Raw genomic sequence first — 28,000 nt, 5'->3', positions numbered from 1 at the left:
TCTCTCCAGTACTCACATACAGATCGGCTTTAATGGTATAGTTTAGTTCAGGTAAGATGCAAATTGTTAATATTTATTATAAGGCACTTTATAATTATCAAGGTTCTATCATATATCTAACTTTATTTTGCACAGTATTTTCATCGAAAAATAAGATACTATTTCCCAGTTTTCAAGACATGGAAACTGAGGGCCAGAGTTGTCTCATCTCCTTTTTCACAACGCATCACTGATACATTGAGGGTTAGATCTATGTCTCATCACTGCTAGACTATCTTAAACACAATATTTTATAAGTGACCTAGGAGAGTGCTGAATAGATCTTTTTTTCAAGTGGCAATTTCCCCAATATTGGGAGCTTTGGAATTCCCATGATGTGTCAGCACATTTCAAAATAAATAGAAATGGGGATAAGATCTGACTAGCAGAAAAAAAAAATCACAGAAACTTGAATAGATTTCTTTTGAATTTTAAAAATGCAAGTAACCAGGACACAGTCTTGGAATATGTTCTAAATAGGGAGTTTGAAGACAAAATTTATCTAATTAGGAAAGTGTGAAGAAAATATCCAAAAAACAAACCATATGCTATGTAATAGTCTGGAGGTAAATAAAGAAAAGCTTCCTTGGTGTTGGGAAATGAGAAAATTGTAATCACATAATAATTGGCACCAAAACATTCCCCACTTTAGCTCATAAATGGATTTTTAGCCTACACTGGCTCAGGAAAGAGGTAGGTCTGAGAACATGGACAAGGATCTGGCACATAGTCAAAGTTTAATCAATGCTTATTCAATTCATGAATGAATGGATGGATGGAATTATTGCCATGGACATGGCTGAGAAAAGATACTAGGAAATGCTTTTTTCAAACATAGATCAGGCTGTGGACTGTGGTCCACCGGGGTTGGTGAAGGATGGTCGGGCAAAAACTTGCTCTAAAAACCATTTACTGGGTAGCTTTTGGGGAGATCATATCCCAAAACCAGAAGGCCATTGCCAACTCCTTGAAACCTTGGAATGAGAAGCTTACCTCCAGGTTGGCTACTCTTCCTTAGAAACCACCTGCTATCGACTGGGCTTACAACAAGGCCAATGTGGCAAAGGCTGGCTTGGTAGACGACTTTGAGAAAAAGTTTAATGCCCTGAAGGTTCCTGTGCCAGAGTGGATGCTGTCCAGGTGGATGCTGAGAAAAAAGAAGATGTGAAAAGCTGTGCTAAGTTTTTGTCTCTCTCAAAGGCCAGGACTGAAGAATATGAAAAAGAGCTGGAGAAGATGAAGAACATAATTCCATTTGATCAGATGACCATTGAGGACCTGAATGATGTCTTCCCAGAAACAAAATTAGACAACAAGAAGTATCCCTATTGGCCTCACAAGCCAAACGAAAATTTATAAACTTAAAAAAAAAAAGAAAAGAAAAAAAGAAAATTTATAAACTTGAGTTGGGGAGATTGGGGAGAAAGCTCTGGCCCTCATATTATAAACATTGGACAATAAAAATAATGATATGGAAAAAAAAACATAGATCATATTCTGTGCTATCCTACAATTTATTGCTCAATTTTTTTAATTTCTCCTTTTCTCCAGCTCATGGATTCATAGGTGTCGTCTAGCCCTGCATAGACTGAAGGAGGTCCAGTTGGAGTAGAGGATTAGGCATATGATTATGGTAAAAGAATAGGGTTGGGAGAGGCCATTTGCAGGGATGTACAATATTCAACCTGCAGTAATAAAGTTGCCATGATTCCCTGTGTGCTAGTAGCTTCATCTCTACTCACCATCTAACTTTCACAATTCTGATAGGTAGGTATTCCTACTTTCTATTTATTTATCAAAAAAGAAAGACAGGGGGATCCCTGGGTGGCGCAGCGGTTCGGCGCCTGCCTTTGGCCCAGGGCGCGATCCTGGAGCCCCGGGATCAAATCCCACATCGGGCTCCCGGCGCATGGAGCCTGCTTCTCCCTCTGCCTGTGTCTCTGCCTCGCTCTCTCTCTCTGTGACTATCATAAATAAATAATAATAATAATAATAAAATTAAAAAAAAGAAAGACAGAAAAGGCAGCAGAGCTGAAATTGTAACCTATGTCTGCCTGAATTCAGTGCCCTCTGCTATCTATCTTTACTAAGCTACTCTCACACCATAGAAATAACCCAACTTCTGCATTTTGCATATGACTAATGGGGGGGGGGGGTCATTCAACTGATGCCTTAAGATTACAAAATAGCTATGGATCTAGATACTCTAAATCCTTTTTTGGTCCTCTTCACATTTATACCAAAACGAGCCATTGATTTACTAGTTGAAGACTGGTTTAAAAAGCGTACCATATCTACGGAGTTAGCATTCTTGTTTGTTGCATAAACAAAAACAAATGAGTTGCCCCTACAGGGCTTTTGCCTCCAATTCCACATCATCAGGATGAACTGCTGCTGCTCTCATAAAAATCTTGGTGGCACTCAGTCTTAGAGAACTTGGCTAGAGGCTCTTGCCTCTTAGTGTTCCTCATCTAGATAGCTGGCTACTTCGGGGCCTGGGCCATCAGTTTCATAAAGGTTGCAATCTGTATATGTATCTTACAGTTTCTTTTTCATATTAAGTGGCATAAAATATAGGCAACAATTTGTAATTCTCAAATTAATCAAAAGCACAAAACCAAACTGAATCAAATTTAATGTTTTTGTTCCCTGTTTCTCAAGCTATAGTATTACAGTACAAGGCAGCTAGGATTGTGTTTGAAATACTCTATTCAGCATCGAAATCCATCCAGAATGTAAAATTTCAATAGTTTTTTTAAAATATTTCTTCAGGGATCCCTGGGTGGCGCAGCGGTTTGGCGCCTGCCTTTGGCCCAGGGCGCGATCCTGGAGAACCGGGATCGAATCCCACGTCAGGCTCCCGGTGCATGGAGCCTGCTTCTCCCTCCGCCTGTGTCTCTGCCTCTCTCTCTCTCTCTCTCTGTGACTATCATAAATAAAAAAAATAAAAAATAAAAAAATAAAAATAAAATAAAATAAAATAAAATATTTCTTCAAACTGTGATTCTAGCTTGTGTTAGTTTTCACATATTTCCTGGTATAAATTTGATCTCAGGAGGACAGATATTTTGATTGATTTAGAGGAAAAAAAATCCATTCCTGATTGGTTTTGTAAATAATTTTGACAAAGCTGCTGTCAAAGTAATCTTAAAACAAACAAAAAGTGATTTTTGGAATACTGACTTAGAGTCTTGCAATTTAAGAGGAAAAGAAAAAATAGAAACTGGCATACGCTTAAAAACACTAATTGTCAAAGGGTTGCTGAATATTCCTCCAAAAAGCAATAGAACATTCTTTCCTTTGAAATAATAAAATAATGGCATTAACAGCCCATAATCACAGTGAAAACCTGGAACAACAAGAGGGTGGGAAGAAATTCCAAGATGAATGCCAAAATGCCAAGGTGAAATGCAAAGAATGATAATGGCTCCTCGCTTCTCAAAGATGAGTTTTCCAGCTCTTCTGGAAATAGGTGTAAGAGGGAGTCATGGTGGTGGAACGAAGTACTTTGCCGCCCCTAATGCTTTTTGAGAACAATTGCAAAATTTATCTGGTATTATTCTTGAACATTTGCTCTCAAATCTCATGGCTTTCCAGATCAGAGTATGGATATTGCTGTTGGTTTCTAAAATGAAGGTGTTTTCTGGTCCTAGAAAACTGCCCTGAAATATTAGACCTTTGGACCTCAAGTAGGTGGCACTCATGAGAAGTCGAACATGGACCCGTCCTTGTCAGAAGGAAGAGGCAAGAGTCCATGGCTGACTTTGCAAAGATTGTTAAATCATTGCTTTTACATCTGCCTTCTTGTATGCTGTAAAATTTTAACTTGCATCTTAAAAGTGTACCTACTAAATCTGAATACTCCTGGTCCCACCCTAAGCCAAATAGGCTTAATCTCCTTTCTCATCTGTGATGACTCTGTTAATAAGGAGAACTGTCCAGAGGATGGGTTGAAGAAGATTTTGAGAACAAGTGGAGGCCTAGTGTGGAACAGCACTGTGTCTGTTGACTGATGGCAGGGGCAAGGGGGAGAGGGAAGGAGTGACCTTGGTGGAGGGTGGGAGAGAGCAAAAGCACTTACCATGATCATTTTCCAGCTCTTTTTTTAAAATTATTTTCATGAGAGACAGAGAAAGAGAGAGAGAGAGAGGCAGAGACAGAGGCAGAGGGAGAAGCAGGCTCCATGCAGGGAACCTGACGCAGAACTCGATCCCTGGACCCTGGGATCACACCCTGAACCAAAGGCAGACGCTCAACTGCTGAGCCACCCAGGCATTCCTCCAGCTCTCTTTTAAATCATTATTAGTGAATAAGTAACAGAATGCTAAGAATGAGAAGTTATTAAGTTTAATTTTATCTATTACATTCCCAAAGAAAGATATCTTTATATTTATGATGCACATGAAAGCAGAAAATATTCATCTAATAGACAATGTTTTAATATTTGCATATCCTGTGGAAATACACTTTATTTTGGCAGAAGTGGAGCTAAACACCCATTAGGAGAGCATATGTTAGAGACATTTGTCATGGGGCATCAGGGGCACTTTTTGTATTAAAATTAAATGAACGATGAGCCAGACTTTAGGTCTAGTCCAGTCATATGAACTTTTGTTTATTTGTCTGTTTTAAAAGAGAGAGAAAGAGAGAGAGAGAGAGAAGGGGAGAGAGAGTCTGACATTTAACCAACTGAGCCACCCAGGTGCCCCTGAGCATGTCAATTTGGACAAGTCACTTCCCTTTTCCCTCAACTGTCCCCCAAGAGTAAGCTACATGCTCTGGTCTGCCCCAAGCTATCACAGGCAGTACTTTGACCAAAAGTTGTGCCACAGCACATTCAGGGTCACCAGGACTCCAGGCTGCAGTACCTGTTCGTTGGCCATTCAGTGCCTGACTGCTAAGCAGTTGCCACCTGTTTTTTGTTGCAATAATGATTAACAGCCAGCCACAAATTTTTGTATTGGCTAGTTGTTGTAATGAAAATAATTTTTAAATGTAGTAGGTGTTATAAGGCAGAGGTATATGGGATGAGTTGTGGAGGGTTGGGGGCAGCTGCTATCAGCACTTGTCTTCAGCCTTGCTTCCGAGAGGGGACTGGGGGAGCTGGGCTCATTACTTGTATTCCCAGTCCATCAGGGGTTGGAGAATTCAGTCACCATGCTTCACTTAAAATTCAGGGCTTTTGTTATTAAGGGGAATAAAGGAAGAAGAAACATGGGCAGCCTCTTCCACAGTAGGCTTCCAGTCAACCAGTGAAACTATGATTGCAAATTTACAATCTTTGAGGATACCTTGTCTCCTAGACACTGGCTCTGTGCTGTGCCCAACCTCTGTCTGTCAGTTAGTGTTCTTTACTGCGAGGCATTTTGAAAGAATTAGCATTGGTGACAAAGGCCTAACTCTCCATGACGTTTCTGTTACCAGTTTGTATATACAAAGTGCCACCCTTTGTTGGGGGAAGGCTGTTTGATTGGATTTCCTCTCCATGTTTTTTAGCTTGTGATAGAAAAAAAAAAAAAGTGTGCTGTGCTTTCAGTTCTTTATTGTTTCATGTGATGGACTCTTGGTCAATTTTAGATTAGAAGCCAGGAGCGAAAAGACCTCTCCTTGTATCCTTCCTTCTTTGTTTCCAGAAATGTTTTCTCTAGTTTAGGAACACAGGAACGTATGTATCCCAGTGAAAGAAAGTACTCAAATTGAGGCCAGACTCTAAGTAATCTATACAACTTGGTAGAAGGAATATACACTTTTAACAATGACTGTTTTAGCACAGATCCAAAATCTGGGCGAGGGGATCTTAGGACATCACCCTGAGAGCTTGTCTCTGCTTTTTCTCTAGCTTCTGCATAGGCTGGAGAAGTCTTGCCAATGAAATAGTGGGATACAAGCGCAGTAGCAATGGTTGCAACTGAGATAATGTAATTTCCTGTAAATTATTTAGGATCACCAAGAGAGCCAGATCACAACCACACAACCATGAGGGACAGGGACGTGTGTGGTAGAGACAAGGGCTCGGATTTGTCAGACAAATCAGAAATCTATCTTTTCCCTACTCTGAAACAGCGGAAGTGAATTTCAAGAATCAAGGCAAAGACTAAGTGATCTAGAAGTGTTTGACTGCACTTCTCGTTATGATCTGAAATAGTATCTGTTTTATTTGTTGGCATGTCCCTCCCCTCGACCATAAGTGTGCTCCTTGCCTTTCCATTATGGTAAATACAGGAGCAAATTTCACTAATTTCTCTGCACTTCCCTTTCAGTGGCTGTAAAGGGGAAATGATAACCCTTAGTACATAGTGTTGTCTTAAGGATTTAGCAAGTTACCTATTAGAGTGCTGGGCACCGTCCCTGGCAGTTAGCTGTCAATAAATAATAGTAGGCATTGCATTATCCCAACACCTAGCACAGAGCCTGGCATATAGAAAGTGCTCGGTAGGTGTGTATTAAATACAGGAATCTGATGGCGAACTACAGAAGACTGACTCCTCTTCCCTACCTCTGTCACTCCATGTGCTCTTAGTAGATGTTTAGTACATCGACTCACGCTCTACACACCTACTGGGAATTTGACAATGAGGAAACCTGGTATCTGCAGTAATGATGTGAAGAGTCTGATGAGGATCCATAGTCTTTAATTTTGCATTTTTACAGTCGGTAAGGCTGGCCCGGCAGGGGTATCAGGCTCTGGTTGTAGTCATTTAAATGAGTTCCCTTCTACATCTGTGTTTTTTTAGCACTGGCCTCAAGTGGACTGTTCTCTTGCTTGGCCTCATAGAGGGCTGGCATCCTGAGACACTTTCTCCATAAGGGAAATTCAAGGAAGTCACACTGGGAAAGGGACACGACGAAGTCCCGGCTATCATAGAATGTGTCTGTCTTTTGAAAATTGACTGTGGGGAATTGCCATGCACACAGCCTTGCTCAGGGGGCTGGGGTTCCCGCCGGGGGCACTGAGTTAAGCTGCATCGCCATCTAGTGGTCGGATGACGTGCTGCCCACATGCAGCTTTGTAATGAGCAAGGTGAGTAGGTTTCCAGAAGGTACTGTCGATGAGGGTAGAGTCACCTTGTCCCCTGCCCTTATTTATACATAAGAAAAATGAATTCAGGAAAAAAAATAAGAAAGAGATGACCCAAACTTTATGTCACAAAGAGTTAATTGCAAAACTACTGTCCCATGTAGTTGTGATTTCCCCCAGTAGTGTTTGCTATCGGGTATGTGACCATGGCTGCATATTTGAGGGTTTTTTTCATGTTGTTACATAACCTCCTGTGAACCTGTGTGATCTTACTTTTAAAATGGGGATGAGGACACCTGGGTGGCTCAGTGGGTGGGCATCTGCTTTTGGTTCAGGGCGTGATCCCAGGGTCCTAGGATCGAGTCTGGCATCAGGCTCCCTGCAAGGAGCCTGCTTCTCCCTCTACCTGTGTCTCTGCTTCTCTCTATGTGTCTCCAATGAGTAAATAAAATCTTAAAAAAATAAAACAAAATGGGGATGATATGAGGGGCACCTGTGTGGCTCAGTCGATGAAGCATCTGACTCTTGATTTCAGCTCAGGTCATGATCTCAGTGTCCTGGGATGGAGCCCCACATTGGGCTCCCTGCTCAACAGGGAGTCTGCTTGTCTCCCTCTCCCTTTGCCCCTCCCCCTGCTCTCTCTCTCTCCAAAATAATTTTTTTTAATAAAAATAAAGTGGGGATGATATGGTTTTTGTGGCTTTTGAATGGTAGAGTATGTGTAAGGACTTTGTAAACAATAGATTATTAAAAAAGAAATCTAAGTTATATGTTTCCTTTTCTGATTTTTAACAAGGAGACAGACAGATCTCCTTTAAAGCTTCATTGACGATTGAAAACAACTCACTTATTCATTGCCTACTTCCAGGAGAATGTAAAGAATAGCTGCCAAGTGATTATCATAGGAAGGGAGGATAAAAAATTACGAAAACACAAACACCTTACCCTTGAAAACATCACAGTCTGACAATGAAGATAGATATTATAGCTACAATGTGCTGTGATCACAGATGTTAGAGGGGAGACTGGTACCAACTTTAGAGCTTGCACATGAAACGAGAGTTCATTTCTGCCAAGTTGTGGAGGAGAGGGGTTGCTGAGATAGAAAAAGGTTCATTGTAGGAAAAAATAAACTTGAAGTGTGGTGAGAAATACTAGTGATATGCCAAAGAAATGGATGGGAATAACCAAAGATGAAAATTCTAGATGTGGAAAGCTAAAACACAAAAAAAAAAACTCTCAAAAAGAATAATATTATCCCACAGTTATGAAAATATTCCAGTTCTGGTACATATATCTTCAGAACTCGCAGCTAGTGTTGCAAATACATGACAAATTAATCTGGTTTGGAACTAAAATTGCATAACTTATAACAAAATTTGATATTCTGTTTGCAGTTATAAAAACTAAGATCATTTTAAATTGTGGGATAGGATATAAGCCAAAGAGTCCATGGGAAATGAGAGTATTGAACAGCTTCACGAAAGCTCATCTAGACTAATCATTCCATTGATTTCTCTCTTTTTTTTAAGATTTTATTTATTTATGCATGAGAGACATAGAGAGAGAGAGAAGGAAAGAGAGAGAGAGAGAGGCAGAGACACAGGCAGAGGGAGAAGCAGGCTCCATGCAGGGAGCCCGACATGGGACTCGATCCTGGGTCTCCAGGACCATGCCCTGGGCTGAAGGTGGCGCTAAACTGCTGAGCCACTGGGGCCACCCCTCCATTGATTTCTATATTACGCATCTATCTTTCAATTTTGTTTTGTTTTGTTTTTTAGGTTGACTCCACACCCAGCATGGAACCCGATGTGAGGCCCAAACCTGGAGTCCTGAGATCAAGACCTGAGCTGAGATCAAGAGTCAGATGCTTAACTGACTGAGTCACCCAGACACCCCTCTGTCGTTTAGTTCTTTGTGTCAATGATGATTGAATCTCCCCACCTCCAATCTCTTTCATCATATCAAATATTTGGAAAAAAAATATTAATAGCCCAGAAGTCATACTTTTCTCTTTTCAAATCCCTTCTAGTCTTCTTCACCATCCTCTGACACTCAGAGAATTGCTTTTTGGACAGGCTGATTGAAGGCCATCTATCCACGTATCATTCATTCCAAATGGTTCCCTTCTGGGCTATCTCAGGATAGGAAGTGTTCATTAATCCTTCAAAACATGACAGTAAGGATAACTCTGTCAAAAAGACATTTCCACATATCATGAAAGCCTCAAATTACAGAGGCTTCCAGGATGTTTTCCTATGCTTCTCCATGTCAAAGAGATAGAAAAACTTAAGATTTTTAGTCAAACAACAAGGTAACCAAATAGAAAGGAAAGAATTTCCTTAGACTAAGGGAATAGGAAAATTCTCCATCCAGTAGAGTTCAGGCATCTATCATTGTGCTGCTTCATAAGAAAGATGACAACATACACATATATTGAGAACTTCTTACACTGAAGAACTTCATTGACATAGACCAACCAGTACACCAGACCCTGAAGCCAGGGGGCCTTGGACAGTGTCTTTGAGAGCAAATGGTTATCAAGGCTAATCTGGAGAAGTGAGTATTACCAAATATGTCTGACCAAGGAGGGATATAAACAGCTCAAAAGCAAACTGTTTACATATATGCCCTGTGGGACTCTCTCAGTCTTAAAAAGAGTCTTCTAATTATTTCTTTGACCACTGTCAGTGTTCATTAATTAACAGAAAAGATTATTAGAGAATATAAATTACTTTGTAGTGTCAGTCTTTATTCAATGACATAATTACTCCCAGCAGAACTCTGGAAGGTCACAAGTAACAACACCTCAAGGTGCCGCCTGGAATTGAAGGCTTGTCCCCTGGTGATCACCAGTTCTGCCATTGAGGGAAATGCTGGGCATGTGTCCCCACAAGGAGAAATGACTCCATCTGAAAAAATATCTCTGATCACCAATGTGATTGGACCCATAAATCAGAGGGAACAAAATGGTTTTTTTTGTTTTGTTTTGTTTTTTAAGGTTTTTTTTGTTTGTTTTTTAAGGTTTTTTTTTTTTTTTTTTTTAATTTTGTGGCTCCTGGAGGAGATTTCATTGATTACTCAATTACCCAAGCAAAGCTGGGGCATTCAGTTCAAGGAAGTGGGGGAGGGGGGAATCAAATGCATCTGGCCCTCATTTCAACTTCTCTATCACCTTCTTTGTAGCCTCTAAATTAATCCCACTATTTTCTTCAGATGCTTATTTTCAGCCCAGAAGAAGAACATGGGCATGCCATTAGCTTTCACTAGCTGGGATTTTTCTAAATGTCAGACATAATATCCTCCTCTCAGGTTAATATTTCTGGCCTAAAACTTGCCTTCACAGGAAAGTATGTGGGATACCTTTTGAATTATTACAGGATAATAATTCATATGCATACATGTCAATGCTTAATTAGATTCTAAATGGCAATGATAAGTAGTTATAGTAGCAGCCTGTAATTCTAGAATGTAATACAGAAATTCAGGGTGAGGGGAGGTCAAGAAATCTAGGATTCCTAAGGGTCAGTATATGTTTCTGAGAATGAAAAGTGGCTCTACGTAGTTCTGCAAGCAAAAGGTTGAGATGCCTCCTGTCCCTACCCATGTAGGTAAATATCACCCACACTGCATGAGATCACCTTCTGCCTTCACCATATCTAAGTTGTGTTAGTAGCTTGAAACAGAGGCTAGAAATAATAGCTATCTACCAAGAAAGAAATTTAAACCTTCCTCATGTAAAATAAATCCAGAGCTATAAAGTCCTTTCTGCTTAATTATCTCCATGACGTCTTTCCCTATCTTTCTCAATTACCATCTTCTGTAAGTGACTTCTATCCTCAAGGTCACCTCCTGGCCTAAAATAGCTATTGGACACCCAGGCATCTCATATATATTCCAATATGGGAAGAAGGAAAAATAGAAAGGAAAATTAGTCTTTACCTGGCCTGGTATCTCTTAGCTGCAACAAACCCTGGAGTTACTTGCGCACACATCTCTAATCCTTGGCACCAGAGGGTTAGAAACTTTTTTTTTTAAGATTTTATTTATTTATTCATGAGAGACACAGACACAGGCAGAGGCACAGACACAGGCAGAGCGAGAAGCAGGCTCCATGCAGGGAGCCTGACATGGGACTCGATCCCGGGTCTCCAGGATCACACTCTGGGCTGAAGGCGGCGCTAAACTGCTGAGCCACCTGGGCTGCCCACTGCAACTCTCAATGATGGAATAAGTCAATAGTTAAAATCAACTTCTACTAGACACGTGGACACTTCCCCCTTGGCACCTGGCTCTCCCATAACAACACCAGAAATGATGCCACTGGATTTTCTTCTTATTTTTATCACCCAGGAAGATCCTGGTCTGCTCATGATCTCTGCTTCATGGTGAGTGATAGAGGCAGTAATACACGGGCATCTTTTTTCAATGTTCAGTTTGTTTTAAGACTGTGCTATGGGAGTTGAACTTTCTAGGCTCTGACATAGCTTAGTGCAATGCAGACCAGGAATTGCTATGGCATCAAGGGAAAATGTTGGGTCCTGCAAGAAGACAGAGTAGTGCTCTACACCGAGGATTTCTGGATGAGAAGGAAAGAGCTCCTGGCAGGAATCACACCAGTGACCTAAAATGTAATGGGAGAGTCAAGGCACAGGAGGAAGGTAGAGTTGACCAGGTTAAGAAACTCCATTGGATTGGGGACAAGTTTTCCAGTCTGGGAAGATTTAGAAGGAAGACCATTCTCACGAAGAGAGCTGAACAAGGATACTGACAGCTTTCTGGGGAGAACGGGGGAGTCTCTGACTTTAATGCACCAAGTAAAATGGGAGTCAAATGGGAATATGAGGGTATGATCTGGACAGAGGTGCCATGTGCCTGTGGGCCAGATCTTAAGCACCCCCCCCCCATTGAACCTCTGATTTGCAAGACCAGGCAAGGGTAACTAAGATCAAAGGAATTAGGGAAACCAAGTTTGGGAGAGGGTTCTCTATCATCGGAATAGGCCTGGGGAAACGGGTAGCTGTCTGCAAAGAGAGTAATTTAGGTTCATCCACCTGACTCTTGGAGAACCCATGCAAAACATCACTCACATGATCTTAATATTGTTTTGAAAGGGGAAGATACTGTCCTAGACAAAGAGATCTAGGACCCTTTTCCACTTTCTAGGAAAGTTGATCACCTAGAGAACTATATATCATTTTGCAGTGGAGAGGTTTTTCCAGGAGACATGGTGGAGGGATAAGATTTTGAGAAACTTTATGACATTTGTTTGCCTCTTTACTAATAATTCACTTTCACATCCCTCTCTCCTCCATGTGAGTTGTGCCCAACGCACCTGGAGAGAAGTGGGACCAGGTGGAAACCAGAGAACAAAAGATGGTGTCTTTCTAACATGAGAAAAGACATCTGGATTTTCTTCCTCATAGCCTTGAGGGAGTACTTGATTAGAAAACAACAAGAACAACAAAAACGCTCTCACGCTTCTCACAGAAGAGAAGGAAAGACAAAGGGCATAGGGCCAAGAGGGGTGATGATGTTGGAGTTCTGTCTATGGGAGTGGACATGAGGGAGCCACATGGACACGAATGAGAAGTGCCAGGGAATAGAGCCACCCCCAGAAGATATATTTGTATTCCCGAGGTTGGAGGAGAATCAAATCAGCAGATGGCCAACTGCCCAGCCTCAGCCCCAGGAATGACCATGCACACAGGTTGCCCTGGATCTATGCTAACATTTCTTTGCCCCAGCATTTGGGAGGATTCCCTCTGCAGTAGCTAGACGCAGACAGAGTTCTTGTGCCATGACACTGCTGAGTGTACATTGCACCATTGCATTGTAGGTAAGTCTGCACAATGGTCTCCCCCTCAATCTACCGACTTCTCTACTTCCCAGTCATATTTGACCCATACCTCTTACCTCTTTTCCCTGGCTGTGCACTGCTCTCTCCTGCCACAGGGCATTTGCACACGCTGTCCCCTCTGCCTGGAATGCTCTCACTTGTTGGCTTGCCCCTTCTACTCTTTCCTCTCAATACACGTGTGCTTAAGTTATATCCTTCCTTCAGATCTCAGCTGAAGCAGCACATCCTTGGAGAAACCCGTTTTGAGATCTTAAGAACAGTGAAGATGCTATGTATCTGGATATTTGAATTGTCTTTCCTAAGAAAGTACACCCCAGATTGCCATTATGCACACCATATTGTTAGTATGGTGGTCTATCTGGTTAAGGTCCCTCTACTGTATGTGACTCTAAACACGCTGGGGACAGGGATTGTGGGATTTTTGTTTGCTTGTTTTTGTTTTTGTTTTTTTGCCAACTATTATACTGTCAGTACTCAACATAATGCATGGCAAGTAGTAGGTATTCAGTAAATGCTTTGTGGACAAATATTTGCATTCTTATTTAACACTGTCCCTGACATGCATATAATGGGTGACACACATATAAGTAACATACACACATACAGAAATATATATAAATACAAATATATATATATATATACACTTATATATATGCTCATACAAGTTTATATGGTTTAAATAAGTAAAGTTATGGATGAATTGTTTAAGATGCTGTATGGTAGAGCGGGATCAACACGAACACAACAACTAGGTAGATGAGGACATAACTGCAGTTCTTCACCTGGGTGTGAATGTAGGTAAATCAGCTTACCTTTCTATGGCTCACTTTGCCCGCTTCAGGAAAAGGATAACAACTCTGAACTTGGTTGTCAAATTCAAAAGAGATGATGTGCAAAAACTGCCTGGCCCGGTGCTTAGTACGCAGTAAGTGCTCAATAAACAGTGGCTAGTGACATGATTTAATCCGTATATCATATACGGTTTAGATCAGGATGGAGAGCTCAGTTTAGTTGAGTCCCTCACGAAAGCAGTGCTAGATACCTAAGATGGATTCAATAAATAACTGTAGAATAAATAAGTGGAAACATCCCTTTTTAGAATGGCTTGAAATCTCTGTTTTGTGGGACCCACTTATTTTTCAAGACTCAGCCAGGACAATGCAGCATCCGGCCGCTAGGTGTCGATAGATGCACACTGCAAGAACAAGGCCTAGCTTCTGGTTCTGATGTAAAATTTTCTTGTAAAAGTAGAATTAAGGCACCACAACTCTTTACAAGCCAAGTTATGTGCTTAGTTAATTCAAAAATTTCCAACTATACAGCATTATCTGTCAAATAAATCAAATTTTCTCCTCCCTCCCCTCCCCTTTCCTTCCTTCCTTCCTTCCTTCCTTTCTTCCTTCCTTCTTTCCTTCCTTCCTCCTCCCTCCCATTCTCCCCCTTTCCTCCCTCCCTCCTTTCTTTTCCTCCCTCCATCTCCTTCTTTCTCTTCTTTCTTTTCTTTTCTTTCTTTTCTTTTCTTTTCTTTTCTTTTCTTTTCTTTTCTTTCTTTCCTTTCTTTCCTTTCTTTCTTTCTATACCAGGGAACAAAGAATTGTATAAGATACACACATAAATGGGGACGTTTGGGCTCCTAGAGCTGACAAAAGGCTGGGCTGGGAACATGAATTTCTGCTATAGCACCACCTTCCACCTACACCAACCCAAATAATTGTTTAAAGGCTGGCCCACCTCTCCCTCATCGTGGCTCAACTTTCTTGACTCTTTTCCCAGTTTATCCATGATTCAGATTATTTCTTCTGTTTTATGGGCTTTGCCCATCCATACCTTCTACCAGGAATTTTACTTATCCTACCCCCACTCTCTTTAATCCCTCGGACACTTGGGTAACACCTCATTTCTTCTTGGGGTATTTAGAAGCCATCCTCAAAAATGTTTTATTTTAGCTGCCCCTCACCAGGTATGGATTCTGTGTTACACACTGTATTACTTTCCTAAGGCAGCCAAAACAAAGTACCAGGGGCCCTCTGGCTTGAACAAAAGAGACGTATTTTCTGACAGTTCTGGAGGCTACAAGTTCAAAAGCAGGTGTCAGCGGGGTCGGTTTCTTCCTCTGTCCTTCTCTCCCTGACTTGGAGTCCATCATCTCCGTGGATCTTCACATCATCTTTTCTATGTGCGTGTCTGTGTCCAAATTTCCTCTTCTCATAAGAACGTCACTGTCATGTTCAGTTGGGACCCATCCTAATGACCTTATTTTAACTTAACTTCCGCTTTAAATACCTTATCTCCATATACATTCACATTCCGGGTACTGAGGGTTAGGACTTCAGCATGTGAATTTGGGAGGGACCCAATTTAGCCCACAGGACAAACCACATAGTGCCCCCCAATTTTCTCAATCCCATTTACTACAGCTGTAATTATTTGCGTGGATAAGTCATCTTTTAAGTCTATTATGTACCTGTGTTTTCCAAAAGGGCAGGAGTCAGGTCTGTTTGATGGGAAACACAATGCTAAGTATCTCAAACTGCCTGGTGCCTAGTATGTAGCAGGTTATTTTCTCTACATTGCTCCTAAAATCATCCTTTTTATTGTTATTTCCTATGTGACTCCAATAGCTGGCAGAAAGTGGCTGAGTAAATATTTAACTAAAGATATTTCAGAACTCTCTGCGTGCCGTTAGATAAACTGCTTACACTTTCTGAGGTTCCTTTTCCCCAAATGAAAAAAAAATGGATTTGGGGGTAGTTAAATAAAGTGATGTATTTATGACAAAGTTTTAAGGGATGCTCCTTGTTGCCCCCGGTATTGATGGCTAGGACCCAAACTTGGGGGGGAAGAGGTATTACGTATCCCACATTCAAAGGAAATACCAGGGGATCCCTGGATGGCGCAGCGGTTTGGCGCCTGCCTTTGGCCCAGGGCGCGATCCTGGAGACCCGGGATCGAATCCCACGTCGGGCTCCCGGTGCATGGAGCCCGCTTCTCCCTCTGCCTGTGTCTCTGCCTCTCTCTCTCTCTCTCTGTGTGACTATCATAAATAAATTTAAAAAATATATAAAAATAAAAAAATAAAAAATAAAAAAACAAAGGAAATACCAGCTAAGTCTGCATCAACAGTCAGGGCCGCCACATGCTGCCCATATAGCCTATCAAGGGACAACCAAACCCTCTCTGCTACCCCCATCATAACCCCAGCCCTTTTCCTCAGCATAACCCTGGCAAGAGTAATTAAAGAGTCCTGGGAATGCAAGAAAAGTAAAATGCGGCAATTTAGAATTGCGTACAAAGCAGAAAAAGCAGCAAAAGGAGACCTGGAAATGAAATATGGAAAATAACAGACCTGGTATTCTTAATGAGTCATGAAGTAAATGACAGCGATACACGATGTTTGCATTTAAAACATAACCTCCGTGGGCTGTTGTGCCCAAAGTAAGAAATCACACTGTTCGAATGCACTGAGAGCAGTGAGGCCCCGGCTTTGGCCTCTGACACTGAGAACTCAGAAAAAAAGGTGAAGAGATCATCAACCAGCTGCGGAATAGTCCTGTAAAGTGGACCGAAGAAGAGAATTTGACGAAGGAGGAGGAGAGTCACAAAAACAACTTTCTTCTCTTCTTTCAGTATCTGAAAGTACGATTTTTTTCAAGGCCCTGTTGCACAGTCTTTAAAACACCAGAGGAATTGAGCTTCTGGAGCAGGAGCAGGATTTAGGCCAATAAGACATCATTAACCCAAAGTATGCCCTGAACATCTGAGAGAGCCTTCACCATCATACTCTTCTAGAACTTTCTGTGAGACCATAAGCTAAAGTACACAGTCATTTGCTGAGAAAATGTTCTCGTTATAGGCAGTTATCTAAATCAGGAAGACTGATCCGATTACTGAGGTAGAGAAAGGCACCTGATTCTGGCGGGAGTATTTGAGCCTTGTGTTCAAACCCTGGCTCTTCCAACAGCTGAACAACTTCAGGCAAGTCGCTCAACGTTTCTGAGCCTCATTTCCTTCCTAGAGGAATAGGACATCCCAGTCTCACTTAGCAGATAGGCTGACAAGGTTAAAAGTGATCTCGAAGGCAAAGGACCAAGAGTGAGTCTTGCACAGAGCAAACGCTCTATCTCTGCCAGTTATTCCCACCCCAGGGGCTCTGCATGCCCACCATACAAATAAAATGGGGACTGTCTCAGTCATTTCCCAAACGAATAATTCCTGAAATGCTAGTATCTCTTCACACGTAAGAAGACCAAAGAGCTACTTCTTAGAATCTTGAAAATTTCCATAATTTTTCTTATGTGTTAAACAAAAAAAAAAAAAAAAAAAAAAATGAGGCCTGGAAAAGCCAAATTGCTGGGTTTTTTTTGTTTTGTTTTGTTTTGTTTTGGCATGACATAGAGGATGAGGAATCTTATCTAGCTCTCTGTGAGGCGAAGGTGGGCTCTTTCAATGTGATCAATAAAAACTTAAAGAGAAGAAAAATAGCTTTGTCACAGATATACCCTATCAAACTGATAAAGCAGTAAGTTTGTTCCAGAGGTCAGTAAGTATGAGTTCTGTTGATTAGGTAGAGGGTGGTGGTATGGCCACACCCTGATAGGTTAACCCCAAATCATATTTCTGAGATCACAGTTGCTCACAGCTACTCCCTTTCCAAAGAATTTTCCCCTTTAAGTCAAAACTGCATAGCCTGAGAGATTATTTCCACCCCACTCCACCTTTCTACGCCCCAGGGGACGTTTCTCCAGGGGGCACTTCATCCTCACCCAGCTCCTCCTCCTGCCCTGGCCTGCTTCCTTCATTTCCTTCTCTTGGAGGTTCTGGCCCAATCAAATAGCTCCACTGTTCTGTTCCCAGAACACCCAATCTAAGACACCGGAGGAAGGAGATTATTAATGATTACTTTTTTATAAATTAATGATTAATTTTATTTTTGAAACAAATTCAAAGAACAAAAATTAGGATTCAGGTGTAATGCAAAAAGGAAAACATTTCAAACCTCAAGTTCAAAAGCAACTTTAAGATCTTTTTATCATTTGAGGGGTACGTGGGTGGCTCAGTTAGTTAAGCATCCTACTCTTGATTTCAGCTCAGGTTATGATCTCAGGGTCTTGGGGTCATGTCCCGCATTGGGCTCTGTGCTGTGGAGCCTGCTTGAGATTCCCTCTCTCTGCCTCTGCCCTTCCCCTCTAAAAAAATTTGCCTAAGACTTTGTCATTTGAAAATAAATTGTAAAAGACTTTGAATGGGATCTTTAAATGTTTAAACCATTCCTACTGCACTGGTCCCAGATCAATAATGACATAGAATGGGAATCTGACATATAAAATAGACCATTAAATTTCTCAGTGTTATTATGGTTTAAGGAAAAATACTTTCTTTGTTCCCTCCCCTCAATCCCTAAACTTTAAGCCTCATGTTTCTCAAGTCTGGGGAGAGCGTTGGTGACTTCAAGTGGCCAATAAGGCAATGTTTGACCAAAACTGCCAAGTAAAAATGACAGAGAAACCTCATCCTGATGCATATAGGTTTTCTGTTTTGTAGAGCATTGATGGTTTGAACTCTTTGTCAACCACTGCTGACATAGTATATGAGATTTCAGAACTTAAATATCCTCTTTTGATTTTAAGACTAACACTGAATATTCCTTAGAATGCCATTCAAAGTCTTTAAGAAAATCTGAGATCATTCCAAAGAGTCATGGAAATTCAAAACTATCAAGAATGAGAGAATTAGGGATGCCTGGGGGGCTCCGTGGTTGAGCATCTGCCTTTGACTCAGAGCATAATCCCGGGGTCCTGGGATCGAGTCCCTCATTGGGCTCCCCGCAGGGAGCCTGCTTCTCCCTCTGCCTGTGTCTCTGCCTCTCTCCGTGTGTCTCTCATGAATAAATAAATGAAATCTTTTTTTAAAAAAATGAGAATTTAGAAAGAGAAATTAAGGTCTTAACATACTAAATTATGCAATGCTCAGTTTTTACAGTGTTTTTAACACCACACATAGGGTATTTTAACTACCCTATAACTAAACATGCAGAACTGCTTCCTGCAGGATACCAACCTCAAATACTTGTAGGATTGTAGTTGTCTCCTTTTTTTTTTTAATCAGAGCATCTTTCAACTGTGACTAGTGTTCTTATTAGGTGTACTTATCTGTACAGATAAGTTTTGAGGTTCGTAGTGAACCCGAACATCATATCAAAGAAATCCAGTGACTCAGAATTCAGAAGAGAGTGTGGGGCTGAAGAACTTTAGCCCCATTGGGTCACCTTGAGGTTAATCAAGGCTGATGAAGGATAACGCAGATCTGAGAACACTCACCAAAGGTAGAGTGATCGTTCCTCCCTCTGAGTTGGAAAATCCCAGGCACGCTTCTTCAACATTCTCAATCATGCTCAAATAACCTAAACTGAGAAAGAGAAAAGTCGCCTAGGAGAAGATAAATAGGTTAACCCCAAATCATATTTTGCTCTCGGGAAATCTCCCTTCTCTGGTTTTAGGTAGTTAAGGATGTCAACGAGGATCTGCTGTGAGATTTCAGGGGTCAAAGAAGTTCATCCACATTGAAATAGGCAGGTTACTTTTCTTCAATTCTATTCTTCCTTCACTAGTGAAGAAAGAATATATTAATTCCTTATCACTGGAACGGTTTGTAGGAGAAGAGATCTTGTATTATTTTCCGGTAGAAAATATTTGATCAATTCATTGTCTTCAGACTCTGGATTTCTACCAGCTAAATACCCTATGTTTATCTTCTTGGAGGCTGTTGGCAGGTTTTTCTCTCCTTAGGAAATGAGTTGGAAAACATCAGTGAGACTTCAAAGCCATGGCTCGAGGTTATCTTCTGATTTATGAAATGACTGTTTCCATCACTTATCAGAACACTGAGTCCTTCCTGTGGAATTGCAATCCTCATATGTAAATAGAATCAGGGGGTTGCTGGTTGCCACATTCACCGTAAGAAATACCTCTTCTGAAAGGTCAACACTTGATAAAAGTCTAAACAGCTGTGTGAGGTACAGGAGGCTGTGTGGTGAGTGTGAAATTCTGGAGATTGGGAAACAGCCTCGTTTTCCTTAATTCATGCTCAATGTTATACTTTTTCAAATCAGAGCATTCATTACTCTCTCCAAAGCTTCTGTGGAGTTCTCCTCTTTCTGACTCCCCTCATTTTCAGTGTTTGAGAGTCAAGAGCAGTAGATCTCATTCTCATCATGCCTCTGTCATTTTAGCTGAGTTTGAGCAAGTTACGGAACCTCTCTAGTCCTCCCATTTCCCACCCCTTAAATGAGAATTAGAGCCCAGAAACCGTCAGAGTAATAATAGTCAATTAATAAATAAACAAAATGAAAGTCTAGATGCTGCCCCCAGAGCTTCTGACGCAGGAGAACTTGGTGAGCTTGGTAATATATATATAGTCACATATATATTTAGAAAGCTGTGTGGATGATTTTGTTCGTGAGCTAGTTTTAGGAACACTGGCCTGTCTCGTACCTAATACTAGACAATGTCTGAGGACTTTTACAGAGTTATGAAGATGAAATCTATTCTATAGTAATGGAAAAATTTGACATGAAATAATTTCCACTACCCATGGTTGCTGATTCTTCAAATGGCACTTCTGAATCATTCTGTGTATCCTTGGTAACATCAAATAGCCACTCATTTCAATGGGTATGGAGAGATGAAAGAATAGAGGAGAAAAAAAAAATCAAACCAATTAAATCTGCCTTTGGTGTCTCTGGGCAGAATGAACTTTTGCTTTTTTCCTCAGTTGTATTGTTATGTAAATGTATCAACCGTGATTCTCTCAGAAAAAGGTTGTACTTAAGTAGGGTAACTGAGGGAAGTTGTACAAAGGGATTATCTATTCAAATATGGAGAGTGGAGAGGAAACCCAGAAATCGTGGCTCTGAAGAGAAAGGGGAGAGAACCAGTACCAGCACCTAGGGGTCTGGGATTGCTCCATTCGAGTAGTGGCCTTTACTAGAGGGACAGGGCTAGTGTGCAGTGACCTGGCAGGGAGAAAGTCAGAGGACTGAACCCTCGCCTCAATTTCTGCCCAGCTTCCAGTGTGCCACTGACGTCTCCTGCCTCTCATGGACTCTTCCCACACAAGACAGGGAGGCAAGGATGAGGCAGTGCATCCGTAGTGTCAGGGTCCTGGGGCACCGAGTAAAATGTAGGGAGATTTGGAGACAGAAGGTGATTAGCTTGTACAGAGACCTAGCTCTTCCCCAGTGGTTTCAAAACTCCATGGTTTGAACATCAGGATCTTGTTTTTCAACTGTTGTTTCTTATTTTCTTTACATAAATGCTTCCTGTTGAGCTCCCTAAGCCAGCTCAGATGTCTTCTGTTCTGTGAAGCCATCCTTGCCCCTCGCCTGCAGGCAAATAGAAAGCCCTCTGCGTGCTAAGAACCAACTTTTTTAGGTTTCCTTTTGGTCTCATGTTGTAGGCCCATAGTGCAATTATTATTGAATCTCTCATATTTTGAATAATCTATATCAAAGTGTCCTTGAAGGTTTGGGTTAAAACAAATTGAGGGTGCTGATAGGATAAACTGGTTTGTGATTTTCAATGATGTAAGACAGCATCCGTGGCTGATTTGCTCTCTGTCTTCCTGTCAATGCGCCCACCTCAGAACACACAAACCATGGGAATATCGCTTAGTAAGCACAGAAAACTAGGGGAACCTTGCAGAACCGCCTTACCAGCTCTGATATCCTGAGGCTCCCAGCCCCACCACCCAGGTAGATTAGTGAGGGAAAATGGAATAATTCCAGGAGGTGATTATAACGCCTTCTTCCTCTCTGACCTACCATCTCTTTTCTAATCTCCAAGACATCTAATCTCCATGTCACTGAATGATTTGAAATATGACAATTCTATGTGCATGGAGTTTTGTTTTCCTTCCATATAGTTATATGTTCCTGTGGCTACATTCTGATCCCTTGTATCGAACTTGGGAAGCCCCCTACTAACTAATATGGGAAAACCATTTCTTAGAAAGGACTGTTTTTGATAAACGTATCTGCTTTTTCTGTGGATTCCTTTGAGCATTTATTTCAGATACCTTTGATGACTGTATTGAAAGATTACAGTTAAGTGAGATCTTACATTTAAAAGCATTAATGTAATACCTGTTTTATGGCAAACCCTTGATAAAGAAGTCACGTATGATGGTGATGACAATCACGCTTACGTAAGACCATCATGTTTTATGAGACACATCTTCTCCTTTACTCCTGTGAAGGAGGTACTAGTAAGGCTCCTTTATTATACAGAGAAAATGAACACTGAGTAGTTACTTGAATTCTCCCACTAAGATCACCCAAGAGAAAAGCAACAAATCTCACATTCAAATTCAGCTTTTCTGATTTCCAAATCTGGCATGGTTTTACTATGTAGTTTCCTTTGATGGCAACTAGTTTCTATCCCCTGTGCACTTATTTTGTCCTAATATCACCTCTTATTTTCCTCACACCTGAGAGTTCATGATGCCCTGAATATGAAACCAATCTCTTTTCAGCCTAGGGGACTTTGAGAAGCCCTCGTTAGGGGAGTAGCATGTTGTTGTGAGCAACCAGGTTATTTTCTCACAAAGACCCATAGCTCTGGTACGAAGCTCCTGAAGTCTCTCGCATGTTACTGCCCCTCTGGGTTCACATCTTAAGTACCAAGGAGTCCATTTCCTCCGAACCTGGAGTCTTGCTTGTTATTGCCATCTGTTACAGGCTGAACTATGTTCTCCAAAAATTTGCACGATGAACCTCTAGTACCGTAAGAATGTAACTGTCTTTAGAGATTAGGCTTTCGTGAGGTGAGGAAGTTACAATCAGACCATGCATGTGGGCCTTAAGCCGACATCACTGGCGTCCCTAGGAGAAGAGGAAGTTAGTATTCCCAAGGGGACCCCAGGATGTGGAGGTGGAAAGATCACGTGAAGACACAGCAAGAAGGTGACCACCTGCAAACCAAGGAGAAGAGAAGCTTCTAAGAAAAACCCAACCCCACTGACACCTTGGGCTCAGTCTTCTAGCCTCTAGAACTATGAGAAAATTATTTCTGTGGTCACAGCCACCCAGTTTGTGGCATTTTGTCATGGCAGCCCCCGCAGACAAAGAGACTCCATTCTCTGGAAGAGGAGTCCTAATTTGAGTTTACACGTGTTTTCTGGGTTGTCTTCACTGCTCCTTGCCAAGCTGCATCGCTGGATCCCAGAGGCTCCCTAACTTCATGCTCCCAACTGTGCTTCTCTCCCCCACTGGCTTTAGCCTGAATCCCTAGAATGTTCCGATGTGAAAGCCCTACCTGTCACCTCAGACAGCAGCTGTGGTTTCCCTGATGCTACTGCCTGCAGATGCAGCGGGAGGCTTTGCCTGCCCTTTGATAGGAGACGTAAACAAGTCCCCACCTTCCCCCATTTGCTGTACCAGGCTCCCCGAACTCCTCCTGAATTCTGAATATAAGCTCGGCTATTTTTCACCTCTAGGCTGACTCACTCCATCCTGTCCTTGGACTGAATCTCTGTCCACTCCCACCTTCCCTTTGCCCAGCCAACTCCTACCAACCCTTCAACTCTCCACTTCGAAATAACTCGTTTGAGAAGCTTTTCCTTATGCCACCAGACAGTTAGCCCACACATCCTCTTCGGCCCCCCAGCACGTACATCTTATTATATTGTGGCTCAGAGGTTCTCAAACGTCAGCGTGCATCACAGTCAAACATAGGGCTTGTTAAAACAAAGACGGCTGGGCCCCAGCTCAGAGTTTCTGGTTCAATAGTTTTGAGATGGGTTCAATAATTTGCATTTTTAACAAGTTCCCGGGTGGTACAGATGCTTTTGGTACTGAGACCACCTTTGAGAATGAAAGCTACAGATAAATAGCTGATTTCCTTCCTTAACCTCTCCCATCTCACCACTAATAAACTGCATTCTCTTGAAGGGTAAGGATCCTGTCTTCTACATCACCGGGTGCCCAAGACTTTGGATAATGCCAGAAGCATGACAGGCACTCAACAGGTAATTGCTTAATATAAGAATGAATGAACCTGGGAACTCCTTACATCAAAAGGGCGCTTTTTGGAATAAGAGCAAGCTTAAGAAGACTTCGTACCAAGAATGCTTAAAAATATATATAAATAAGAGAATCTTTTAGAAAAGGCTCAGGGCCTAAAACCATAATGCTGGATGCTGGTCACGTCAATTGATACACACACAAAACCATTTATATTGAAAATCGGCCAGTATTTTCCTTGGGCTCCCCAAGATGGCAAGCGTCCCCCTAAGATGCAAGCGAGGACGATCCGTGCAGCAGAGCAGCCCCTGGCAAGCACTGCCCGTGCTTCCGTGGACTCAGGGCCGTGCAGCTCTGGGGTCCCCCGGGTGTGGGGCCCCCTGGGCTCCATCAGCCACCCCCCACCGTGGGCTCCCAGGTTCACCGGACCGCAGAGGTCCCTTCTGCCTGCTGGTTCTAGAAATCCAGTCGGGTCTTCACGCTGCTAGTGGCCCGTCACCTGCCCCATGCACACATCGCCTCTGACCCTCCGCAGTGCTCCCGGCGTCCGCAGCCAGGCTCCCCTACCCACGGGGGTCAGCTCAGCCTGGACGTTCCCGCTTTACCCTCTCGTCAGAGCGATGGTGAGTAGCACCCCTCCTCGACTCTCGAAAGAGTCCCGGCTTGGGTGATATATGAGCACTCTTGATAACCACCACAGGGGAGGCCTGCTGTGATCCCGCTGCCCCTTGGCGTCTGCTACCCTCTTAGGCCATCTCTCCTGCCCCTGCACTGCCATCAGCCGGGCAGATTAGCTCTTTTCTCAGATAATTTTGTTCTCTGTACCTCTGCATATGCAGTTCCCTCCGCCTGGATGGTGCTCTCCGGTTACCACCCAAGGGAACCACCCCCGGGTCAAATACTGACAGCCTCCACCACCTGCTTAAAGGCTTTGCAATGCCTTCTCTGAGCTGAGGACCCCTCCTGCGGTGCTCCTGTTGCACAGCAAACACACGCTCCTCACAGGGAGCTGGGCTCCCTTATAGGGCTCCTTACAGGGCAGGCCAGCCTCCCCGTAAATGTCTGCACGCCAGTCTATGTCCCAGGGATACACCCTCCTCAAGGAGAGCAGTTCTGTCCTCCCAGCGTTTTGCAGTATCTCAACCTTGAAAGAGCAAATGAACAGAAAGGACCCGCCTCATAGGACTTAAGGGAGATCAGAAATAGTATGGAAGCAATGCCCACTTTTGAGAGTTTTCCAGATTCCCCCCTTTTGGTCTGAGTGCCTACAGTAATATGGAGCAACACTATAGGGATCTAGTTTTGGTTTGTTTATTTGTGTGTGTGTGTGTGTGTGTGTGTGTGTGTGTTTTAAGATTTTATTTATTTATTCATTAGAGATACACAGAAAGAGGCAGAGACACAGGCAGAGGGAGAAGCAGGCTCCATGCAAGGACTCTGGGATTCCGCCCTGAGCCAAAGGCAGATGCTCAATACTGATCCACCCAGGCATCCCCAGGGATCTGTTTTGTTTTGTTTTGTTTTGTTTTGTTTTGTTTTCAGGGATCTGTTTAAAAGCATCTTCACATCTACCTGTCTTGTGGGAAATAACATATCCTTCTGAATTAGAGAAAGCTGTGTCCTGGCTCCCTTGAATGGTCTTTGTAACTCATGTTCTTTCTTACCACCTGAGTTACATGATATAACCTTATCAGGAGCTCTACCAGAACTCTGGTGGGCCTCGCCTTGTCTTCCTCCTACAAATAACCATTGAGAAATTCCTCCTGAATATTGGTGGAAACTCTCTGATCACCTTCCCAGCTCATGTTGGACAGACTGCATTAGCCTTGGGCTGTAAGTGCTCTCTACGTCAACAGCAGAACTCATGACCTGCAGCCCAGTTTTGAACATACTGTATGACTTCTGATCCTTCTGGGAAGTAATCTTGCATGGAGACAGATGAAAGATTGGGAGGGGAGCTCCAAAATGGATTGATTTGGGGTATTGATTTCTCCCCCAAATTCTTTAGTTTTGAGGGTGTTCTACAAATCCTAACCTAGGCTGAAAGGTTGGAGATCAAGATGAAAATTATGCATTTCTCAGCCTTTGGCATGTGGAATGCCCACACCTTGTATAATTTCTGTCAGAAAATGCTTCGATGCCCAGTTTCCCAAGCTGTCTCATAGCCTTTTGATACCTATGACTACATTTAAAGTAAGGTTGGCAGAAAGTCTGAGATGATTTTAATGAAGGGGATTTAGCCCAAAGGTTAATGGGATTGTCATTGTGCAAAGAGTAATTCTTTTGAATGGTGACACAGTGATACTCAACAGCTTTCAAGCCACCCCATCCATCATCAATTTGGATTGTGTTCTGCTACTGATGTAAAGCTTAATATAGAGTTGTCCACAAAGCATCATGACTCCTTTTCCCACGCTGACCCCAGTGGTACATGTCAGCCAACATCTGGGCACCGCAGCTGTGAGACTTTCGAGAAGCTTGTGCATACGCCTCTTTGCAGGGGTAATTTGCTGAACAACACATGTTCTCATTTGAAGAATGCCCTCTGACCCTATAGGCATTGCTCGTAATGTGATGGGTCCTATAAAATATTTAATCATGTATTTTATTATTTTAATCAAAGGAAGCATAGCATTGGCATTGTATGTCAATGAATGAAGGAACAAAGCAAGACTTTGCCATGGACATTAGTACTCACACCCAAATGGAAAACAGATTTATTAACAAAGGGCCTTTCCAAAACAAACCTAAGTCATTATGTGTCAAGACAAACTACAGTTGTTCTACTTTTAACAACTCCACAGAAGGACAGAAGAGGTGTTCCAGCCAAAGAGGGGAAAAAAAAAGGTTAAGTGATTTTCACAGCATTTTTCCAAGTCTTGTGTTTGAAATGGGCATTTAAAAGCATTCTTTTGTAGTTCTGTCAGTAGTGACCAACAAATCATCCCCACCTAGGAAATTACAGAGGCTTTCAAAATGCATGAAAGAGGAAAGAGCTACCACTGGAAGGGTCACCTGTAAATAAGACCTCTTTGGCAGGCAACTATGATGGACACTAGTAACGGTGCCACTATTGTGCTTTTGCTTTCTGTTCATTTGTTCTGGACATATTTTATAGGGAGAGGGGGACCTCACCTAAGAGCTTTAAAATCTTTTGGATCATGAAATTCATAGTTTTATGTGACCAACACCTTCAGAATTATTCACATCCAACTATATGATGCATCTTCATGTGATTAATGATTTGGGATGTCCATGAACTAGAGTGTTTACCTGGTATTTACAGATCCCCTTGACTTGCTAAAATAATTTGCTCTCCTTTACATCATTTCAAAATTATTTGCTTTTTTTTCCCCACTGAAGTTTTTCGTCACCTTCTTTTACATATGTTTTTCCAATATTCTTTCTTAGTACAAAACCATAAAGATAAGCTCTGTTTTATTAAAAACCCAAGGAATATTGGGATTTTATTCTATTATTCTGAGGCCCATTATTACACTCTCTAGTGTTTACTTTTGCAAACATAACTGAATTGATACTTATAATGTAAACACAATTATTTTTCTTATTTGGGAAATATATTTAGAGTAAATATTAGCAGTATACAATGATCTGATAAAAAGCCAGAGTGAAGGTAGCACAAATTTCAATTGCATGCTGTGTTTTATTTTTGATCTTTATATTTCACTTGTCTCTCTGATGAACCATGTTTCCCTTTCTCTTTATTTCATAGTTTTAAACTTTTCATGACATCTACTTGCATCTGAATTGCTTGTCACAATAAAATCTTCATTTTCCCCACAGCATTTGACTCATTCTTACTAAAAGTTTAATTCAGAAGGTTTGTTTTAAAATTGTTGTTGCCGCTTCAGTTTGTAGGCTTCACTAGGTCCTGTACACTATGATTTACAAATGTCAGCTACCCTGGCATGAAGTTACACTCTGGGTTAAATCATTTCCCCCAAACTTTCTCTTGGCCCAACTTTGGATATCCTCATGTCATGAAAGATTCTGATTTTCTACAAGATCCTCTACAAGATCCAAAATTTTGTAGACAGGCACTTTC

The 28,000-nt window shown here is 41.9% G+C and overlaps 1 long non-coding RNA gene and 1 pseudogene across 3 annotated transcripts in view; one reads left to right on the top strand and one right to left on the bottom strand.

Annotated features, from left to right (window-relative positions):
• Nucleotides 1-28,000, bottom strand: part of LOC121481668 — a 99,570-nt gene that overhangs the window by 18,570 nt on the left and 53,000 nt on the right. The window contains exon 3 of one of the 3 annotated variants that reach the window (XR_005985338.1): nucleotides 19,235-19,322. The exons of the other annotated variants lie outside the window; for them this stretch is intronic. This is a non-coding gene — a long non-coding RNA (uncharacterized LOC121481668). The remainder of the gene's footprint in view (nucleotides 1-19,234; nucleotides 19,323-28,000) is intronic. 3 annotated transcript variants of the gene reach the window in all.
• LOC121481666 lies at nucleotides 917-1,398 on the top strand (annotated as a pseudogene).

Source organism: Vulpes lagopus, chromosome 23 (genome assembly GCF_018345385.1).
Source record: "Vulpes lagopus strain Blue_001 chromosome 23, ASM1834538v1, whole genome shotgun sequence".
Classification (NCBI taxonomy): domain Eukaryota; kingdom Metazoa; phylum Chordata; class Mammalia; order Carnivora; family Canidae; genus Vulpes; species Vulpes lagopus.
The sequence above is the reverse complement of the archived record's forward strand: the minus strand, read 5'-3'. Positions and strand labels throughout refer to the sequence as shown.